Source organism: Heterocephalus glaber, unplaced genomic scaffold, assembly GCF_053883595.1.
Source record: "Heterocephalus glaber isolate CG9 unplaced genomic scaffold, H.glaber_assembly_v1.0 deba00000546, whole genome shotgun sequence".
In the NCBI taxonomy this organism is placed as follows: Eukaryota; Metazoa; Chordata; class Mammalia; order Rodentia; family Bathyergidae; genus Heterocephalus; species Heterocephalus glaber.
In genome coordinates this window covers 21,105,671-21,115,000 of record NW_028258147.1, presented here as the reverse complement: position 1 = coordinate 21,115,000, position 9,330 = coordinate 21,105,671, and the positions used below count along the sequence as shown (strand labels likewise).

General features: G+C 35.4%; 1 protein-coding gene across 26 annotated transcripts in view; it reads left to right on the top strand.

The window, feature by feature from the left end:
- The window catches only part of Foxp2 (forkhead box P2), a 588,702-nt gene extending 586,880 nt beyond the window's left edge, over positions 1–1,822 (top strand). For all 26 annotated transcript variants that reach the window (XM_087204643.1, XM_087204642.1, XM_087204639.1 and 23 more), the window contains one exon: positions 1–1,822. This exon is cut by the window's left edge and continues 1,440 nt beyond it. The gene's annotated coding sequence lies outside the window, so the exon portion shown is untranslated.
- The last annotated feature ends 7,508 nt before the right edge of the window (positions 1,823–9,330 follow it).

The window sequence follows — 9,330 nt, the reverse complement described above, 5'->3', positions numbered from 1 at the left end:
TGAGTGTATGTTGCTAGAAGATGTCTTGTATGGTCTTAATCTTTGTTGTGTACTATTTTTTTATAGTCTTAAGTTATAATGAAAAAAACAAAAAGTAGGAACCAAACATAAAAGGTCTAGTAAAGCCAAAAATTAATTTCATATTGATTTTAAAGTGATCTAGCTGAGTTTTTACACTGAAAGCAAAGATTATAGCAATTGTAGTCCATGGTATTTATTTTCAGTCAAACCAAAGTTACATATAATTCTGCCTCTGCTTATACGGGATATTAACACTAACAATACACTCCCTTCAAAGACTTGCGCAGGCCAAATTGTTGGAATGCTGGTTTTCTTGACAACTCCAAACCCCAAAACTATGATAATGCATTATGGTGTAGTTGAAGATAGCATAGTCAGATGTTTGCTTAAAACCTAGAAACTTTACGTGTTGCTTTTCATGTGCTGTGCCAAGTCTTGATAATACTTTTTCCCCCAACCAAGGGACCTCATAACCTGACTATGGTTATTGCTTTACAAACAGTTTTGACAGAAGGTGGCTGCTAGAGCTTAACATATGTACCAGTTCCATGTGATGGAGCTGGTTCTTGCAAACTAAGCTCATCGTTTATTCTTTGCTGAAGTCAGCAAATAGAGTTAGAGAGATACCCAGTCATCTATCACACCAAATAAAAGGACATAACGGCTTTCAAAAGGGTTTTCCCACTTACCCAAAAGGCTTTCTGAAAGCTTCTACCTCTGCTAAAAAAAAAAAAAGAAAAAAAAAGAAAAAAAAGAAAAAAAAAAGAAAAAAATTAGAACAATTATGGCAGATTGCATGAAACGTGAGAACGTCACAGTAACTGCTACTTTTCATTATGTTTGTCTTTGGGTCATGGTCAACGAACTGGAAGTTTACAGTATGGCATCAAAGGAAAGATTGGTATTGTGAAGGATGGTGTCCAGCCATCTAGGGTCCTACTGTAAGGATTATCTGAAAGGGAAAATGGGTCTTTCCGGTACGTTTCAAAGGCTTTGATGGACTGGAAGTAACTGTGAGAGGTGTACTATCAGGAGGGTGGCCTAAGACTACAATGCTAAAGTATGCATACCTCAGTTACAAAACTTTGGAAAGGAAGTCTCAGCCACAGAATGCATATACCTGTAGAGTTTTGCATGGGTTTTATATGAATACAATTTTAAAAAATAGCTGCTTGCACATTATACCAGAAAAACCTCCAAAACTGCAGTTGCTTTGAAAATAGATTTTAGGTTTTTTGGAGTTTTCTGAAATGCTTGGTCTGTATTTTGATAATTGTGCATATTATGTAAAAATGTTGGTGGACCCATAAATGACCAGACTTTTTCTAAGAAAAATGTTGCTTTAATGCATTTCATGAATTTTTACTCTTATATCATTGCTTGCTAGTAATAGCAAATCTGCTTTTCTGCATCTGCTTTGCGTAGCTATTGTAAGGCTTTGAACTAATGTATGTATTTATTGCTTGAACTTCTGTGCATACCTTATAAAGCATAATGTCTGACAATTTAAATGGCTCATGTATTCTTGCTTCTATCATAAGCTGATTATGGGGACTATGATCTTTTGTATACAGCAAATTTTAACTGTAGCACAAACATCTGTTTATGTATTGGTGGAATATATCTGTTTTATTTATCTTTTCTGAGGTAAACTAATTTTTGATACTTTTCATTACTGTGTACTATGTTCATACTTTGAATTCTCTGACGTTAGAAGTCATGGTTGAGAATTGTAACAGCTGTTATTTGTTCTGTATTCATGGCTTTCACTGCTGAATAAAATAAAGGACCAAACCTAGGATTTGAAAGAAAACTGTCTACCTCTAACACCAGGGAGTTATCAGATTTTATTTTACATAGTTTAGTCTACAAAGACACAATTGCTTAAACCTAGTGGGCTTAAGGCTTATATTCTTTGTGGTTGGACTCATGGTACAGTTTTACTGTTGGAAAATCAATTAAAATTTTATGTGAATGTTACAAGTATTTGGTAGAATTACCACTAACTGGGTTTTCTTTAATAACTCAGATATGGAGAAAATGTCATCAGCATTCTGTGTCTACGGCTGCTTAACTTCATAAGAATGCATTTTTTTGTGTGATTAGGGAATCGAAGAATAGTCAGCTAGGAATAGAGCTATAGAAGTACACTTATAATAAACCATCCTGGACTTTAATGTCCCTGGGCAGATTCAGTCACAAAAATCCAATAGACCATTTTGTAAAGTTTTCAAATTGGACATTTACATTTTTGAGAATTTCTCCAACTTCATCTTACACATGCTGATATTAACACATATTTGCACAATAGCTTTATAAATGCCATTAAGCTATTGAAAAGAACATGGCTTATCTTGTTATTTCACTAGTTTAGATTGCAATGAATGGGATTTTTTTTTTTTGTCCATGAACACTTGGCAAATCTTACTTAGCGAAAAAGAAGGATGTACATTTTACTATAGAATTAATGTATGAACAGTGTGTCACTACTGTTGGATGTAAAAATGTATATGAAACCATTTCATTCACTTGGTTACATTTCTGAAGTATAAATAAAAAAAATCTAATTCTTTCTGACCCATTTATAACCACTAGGATTTTATTCTTTCGGAGAGACTATTCTTCCACACCAGAGCCAAGCCATAAATTTGTGTACACATGTCCCACACTTTTTTAAAAATCATTTTCTTAGAAATTGGGGATTCATAAAAGAAACCATGCTTAATAAAGACAGAGGCTGTTGGTCAAATGCATTACATTAAACACTATCTTCAGGTTCAGAGTTTGCCTCCTCACATGATCATCTCATTTTCTTATTTTTATCCATAAAATTTTATATGATAAATCTTGAATCTTAAAAAATTCCAGTGGTAACATGATTATTCTCTTTTATTGTATGATTTTTTTTTTGCTTAATCATCTTTTTTTCCCCTCCAAATATCTGTCATATCCATGGCATCCTGCCATCGTTTAGGGAAAAGTATAGGTTAGTAGTTTTCCAAATGAATGCTATTTAGGCTATTAGGAATCTGTTTCAGAACTGTATTAGTGGCAAAAACAGAAAGGAGAGGACCTCTACAGAGGAAAGTTTGCCTTTTTTCTTTAAGCTCCATAAGTATTCCTAAATCTGTCATAATCAAGAGCAGAAGGAAAATGAATATGTTGGGTGTATTTTTATTTTATGCATAATTTAATATTTTCTGTCATCCTAGTGAAAGGGTACCTTGACTAAAGAGCTTTCACAGTATAAAATATTGTTCTAAAAGAAATATGAACATGAGATTAATTTTCTTGAATCTTAGAATTCATTTTTTCACTATTGATTAGTTGAAAGTGTAAATGAATATTAACTTCCCCTGTCCAGTGTATTTTGTTACCTTACCAAAGGCTGTATTATAAGATGTGAATCCAGTTCTGTCATTTTCTATATTTTAATATAGGGAGGACAATTTCTAGATTAAAACTAACAGTTTAAGAAAGAAGTAACTCTGGTGAGGCAAATATTTTGCACCTAACCCTAAATTTAAATTCACCTTGTCCTATAGTTTTAAACATCATGTTCTCCACATATATTTTGTTGGGTCAATGGAGGATTCAGCTGCATTGTAAAACATTGATTACTCCATTACTTTTGAATTTTTAAAAAGATTGAAGAAAGATGTCAACTTAAAATCTAACTGCACAGACTAGAAATATGGTGTAGGTGCCATGTCACATTTCTAACAATTTCCCTGGGCAAGAAGGAATATAAGTGAAGCAGCCAAGCCTTTACTATTTCTGATCTTTTACAAAATGATATTTTGACAAATTCTGATATGCAAATGCTAGTGAAAGAAAAGAACCTAAGCTACATATTCAGTTTTTCAACTGCACAGAAAAATTTTTAAATACTAGTTATAAAATTACTTCAAAAGAACATGTGATTTGAGAAAGTAAAATGTGGCTTCAGTAACAATTTGAGGTATTGTACCCTTTAACCTCCTGATATCTAGCAGTGATCACCCCAGACTAAAAGGAACTAGGGGGTACCTGAATAAATGGAAAGATCAGTAAAAATAAGAGGAGTTTATAATTTTCAGGGAAATTTGCTTTTTAAATTGACTCTGCTATATTACTTAAGCCAATACATAAGCAGGTGCACCCACACACACACACTCAAGAAAATAATACATAAAACTCTAAACCCAGATACTAACACTATTGTGACGATTTCCTTGCAAGTTTTTGAAATAAATGTCATCCAATCTGTTTCCCAAAGTCAAAGTTGATTTTATTCCTTAAATTCATGGATCTTTAGTTTTCCATGCTCCTATAGAAAATAAAAGTCTACCTCACAAAAATTGTCCCTCCTTTTATATTTGACAATAACTGGGCTCAAAACGTTTGACATTGAATGTTTCCATGAAGAAGGGAGATTGAACAGAAAAAAGAAAGTGAAAAGATGAATTAAGGAAATGTGCCTGTTATGAACAAACATGATATGTATTTTTTCAACTCTTCATGTCATGGTTATAAAACTGATGAATTTGAAACTGGATTAGCTGCTCAGACACTTTTATACGTCCCCTGTGCTCAATCACAAGGTGCTCTTGCCCTGTAGGAATTGTGCAAAGCAATTTGCATGTTTCTATAATGGCATCTAGGGATGCCATGATGGGACAAAGTTGCTAAGCTACCATTCCCTTCCTCCTGTGGGGACAGTAACAGCCCAGAATGGTGGAACATGACCATGGGAGGAAGACCTTGTCCTGGCCTCCCAACTTACCTTTCCTCTAAATATACTGAAATAAAGCTATAGAGAAATACAACATTTAAAAATTACTAATCCTCTTTCATCAACTGTGTTGAGAAAAAATTCACAAGAAGTCTCAGGGAAAAGATGTGAAATTTAAAAATAACACTTCTCCCAATGTAAAATTGATATGATCATATATTCACATATCCAAGCTAAAAAATTAAGCTTTTCAGAAAAATAAAAGCTAAGGAAAATTTGGGAGAGCAGTAAGCTGTAAGTCCTTAAAACTGAACAGTACACCAACCTGTAAATGTTTTCTTTAGCACCCCACACAAAGAAAGGAGCTCTGAACAGCTAATTCAGAAGAAACCAAATCAATAGGGCCTCTGTAGAAATATTTCAACTGGGACTATTAGACCTAGATATTGAAAGTCTTTAATAGTATAAAAAAGTTGCTAGCAATGTCATGAATATACGTACACTTTTGGCCTCTTTGACATTGGAAATCTGTTCAAAGTTAATGTTGAAAAATTACAAAGCAAAATGTTTTAAAACATTTTGGTAAAATATGCTTTATTGTTCTTTAAAAGGGTTCAGGATCTGGATTTAAATCAGGCTGAACACCTTTCATCATCTGAGATCTCTCATCATGTCAAATTGGTTTCATGTAGTGATACTTCATTAAATCCAAAATAAAAATAATGTTTTAATTTTTAGGAAAAAATCTAGCTCTGAGAATAATAAACATTAGTTTGCAAAGTCAGACAAAATGGGACTTCTGTTTTATGTTGCTTTATAACCCTTGTCCTCACACAAAAACAGGAATGTAATTCTCCTAACTGGAACAGGAACTGATACTGCTTGGTCAGTACACACACACACGTTCAGAAACACTCTCACGGTTCCTTCCAACAACAAAAGTCCGAGCATGTCAAATGAAAAATGTTTGTGGCAGCATTGATCAAAACCCTTGAGCCAACTTAAAAATATTTCTTTCAGATCAAATTGTTTTCTCAATAACTATGTATGTGTGAGTTTCACGAAATAATACAATGTATTTGGTTGCTTTCAGTCTCAGAAACTTGATTCTCAATTATAGTCTCTTTATTTGCCACTGTTGAATGTTTATTTAATACTCATTCAGATACATAATGTTATTTGTGTTATCTGGCAATACTTACTTCACCTTTCATTCTTTTATTTTCTCATCATTTTAGAAATATTCTTATAGTAGTCTCCACTATAAAATGGAAATATCTCATTAATTTTCTCTGCTGCATAAATTTAAAGCCATTACTGGATAATGTGTGAAGCAGCAGTTGTCATTTTGCTGAAGGAATGGTCTTGGGCAAATAACCATTATGGCCATAATTTTTAAGGGGGACAATTTGGCACTGTAATTGTTACTTCTTCTAGCATTAAGAAAAGTTCCTGGGTTACTTGAAGATTACGTACAATATTTGCAATTTGAGAGACAGTCATATGGAAATCGGACATTCAAAGAAGCTTCAAGCACTTTAGAAGACATTGAATGACAGAGAGTATTTCAAAGAAATGTAATGAAAATCAGGGGGGATATGTTTTTATGTTGTATAGTAAAGAAATCACAAACTATGGCTTGAAAAAAGGAGTTCATTCTTGATAACTCAGGTATCGTATAATTAATTATATTGTAGCCAATGAGGAGGTTAATAGCAAGAAATTTTATGTTTAGTGATCACTGTAAGTATATTTAAAAGATATATTTTAAGTCAATAAGCTTTACTTTCCCACTGGGCCAAAATTTCACTCACTTTTGACTTTTAGGAAAATATTAATATTATTGAATAATGCAACATTTTTGTGGTTGAGCTACAACACAGCTCTCAGCTATTGGTAGTGTGAAGGTTTCTACTCCAGCCTGTTGCAAAGAGAAGGCATTGAAAGCAAGCTGACCAGCTGGGATGTGTTGTTCCACGTAAGGCATACAGGGTTTTGGGCCAAATGTAAAAACTATGTCTGAAAGTGCAAACTGCTTTCATGTCATTTTCCAATTCTGTCTGATTCAAAGTGACTGCTTGGAATGCCCAGTACACAGTAGAGACTCAATAAACATGCGACAATGAGATCATATCATCACAAGAAAATATACCATCAGCTACTAATGGTATCTACTATGAAGACAGGAAAGGAGGTTGGACCTGAAGCCTGATGATTTTTGACCCCGCATCCATTTTTTATCCTCTGAAAGCAGTGAGATCAGAGCAATAGTCACAAGGTGGGAAAAATTCTTGAGAATTATGAGAGGATAGGATTTATGAGTTTGGAATAATTTCAAATTGAGATACTTGGAGCTAAAACAGGTTAAGTGAAAAGTGTGATTGGTGAAATTTTTACACATGACAAGTTTTCTAGTCATGAAGCTTTAAGTGTGCTTAGTAGGGACTCAGGAACTACTCCAAATTACTTATTTTGGCAAGGTGGGGGGAGACGGAGTCACCTACTCAGTTGCACACAGGAGGCTCTTTCATGGATGGCTGAAGTTCGATCTCTTTGGGATGCTGGACAGCTTCCTTATGCTCTCAGTCTACCAAAGCCTTTGGATCACTGATCTGGGTTTATTATACTGAAGTGAACTTTAGCATGAAGCTCTTTTTCAAAATCCTAAATATAAGATTCAAGTTCAAACTACTACTTTTTTAGTACTAAAGAAAGTTTTCTTAGATAAAACTCCTGAAGGGGATTTATAAAACCATGTTCTCAGACCTCCATCCTCAGACTGAGAGGTAGATGACACGACCACCTAGCAGTAGCCTTTGGATGCTATCCCTGCTATTCAAACGCCAAAACTCGGGTCCCTGGGGCCCTTACTCTTATGATGTGGAGTCCACTATCTGGCTCACAGGGCCCATAGCCAGCCCTGAGAGCCTGCTCATCAGTACAGTCTTCCCACGTTCTTCCTTCACTTCCTGCTCCCGTTACATCAGATCCAGTGACAGCTAATGTCACCCTTTGATCACCACTCTGTTCTCTGGGAAATGATTGCCACCACTAGGCCATCTCTCTTAGGAAGACCCTGCCCTGCCTCTGCTTCCATTGTTTCAGAAGAAACTGCTTCTTGCTATTTTGTTAAACTGCCTTTTAATATAGGCATACTGAAGTTATTCACACTGTCACAAAATTCTCTCATTTGACTCATTCTTTCAGGTTATTATGGCCTCGAACTTTTCCCTATGCTTAGGAGCTTGGCTTCAGATCTTTCAGAGGCTAAGCTGGGTCTGAAGATAGCTTTAATTTCCTAAGGAAAGGGGAAATCCTTAAATTGTAATAAACTTTGAAATACTGGTATGACACCAAGATGACATCTCTGTCTCTTGTTCTCAATTTAAAACGAGTGGAAGTTCCTTCACTGTCTAGTATCATAATCCAGGTGTTGAATGACCCCTCATTATCATTGTCACCACTCTTGTCAAAAGCCTCAATCACACAAGTCAGCCAACTGTCCTATCTGTATATGATATTCACATCACACCAATAGAATTAGCTCATACTGACCCTCTTTCTGCACTGATCTAACATGCATCACAAGAAATCCCAACTGCATTATAAGTAGCCCAAGGATTAGCCCTCAGATCCCCTTCTCACTTTTCTTCCTCTTTCTCATTCTTCCATGGCACATGGGATCCTCACCCCAGCAAGGCAGCATTGAGGTCAGTGGTTGGTAAGGATTTATTTCCTCAAAGGATATAAAATTAAGAGTTTGATGTTAGTATGGCTCTGTGTAGTTATTCAAATATGTTGTTGATATATTCACCAGTTAAACTTCAGGAGTTGGTACCACAGGAGCCTCATAATATTCTTCATCCTCCTAGTGAAAAATTACATCAGCAATGCTCACATAAAGCTCTAAAACTATGAGATGGAGTCTGCTCTAAAATATGACATTGTATATAACATAACTGGAAATAAATAAATTTAATAAATTTCAAAAGCTTAAACAGCAATATAAGCAAATGTAACAGGAAAACATAAAGGAAGTTTATATCTTAGATGTAAAATGTCCCCCAAAATTCTCATGTGTGTGGAATGTGTTTGTATCATGAGGTTTCTGTAGTCACAAGTGGACTCATCCATTAAATGGCTAAACGTGCTCTTAAAAGGTAGGGCCTGTTTACTCCCACGGGGCATGACTTGAAAAGATATATTCTTGTCTCCAACTTGTCGCTTCTGTCTCTGCCTCCTGACCACCATGCCATGAGCAGCTGTGCATCCTCTGCCACCCAGAAGCCAGTTGATCATAGGCTGAAACAATGAGCCACAATAAGCCCTTCCTCCTTTATGTTGTGGGCATTGAGTATTGTGCCCCAGCAATGGGACAGTGACTAAAACAAGAAGGTCCAGTCCTACAGGGTAAATAGCAAAGTGCCATTTGATCCTCCCTGTTGATTTTTGGAAACAACAACAACAACAACACCTTTCTGGATTGGGGGAGGGGTACTGATTTCATTCACCTTCACAGGTCTTATTGTAAAGATGGCATGTAATTGAGTCAAGGAAGCCAGCCTCACACGTGGGTGAAGTGGCATTCAACTAGG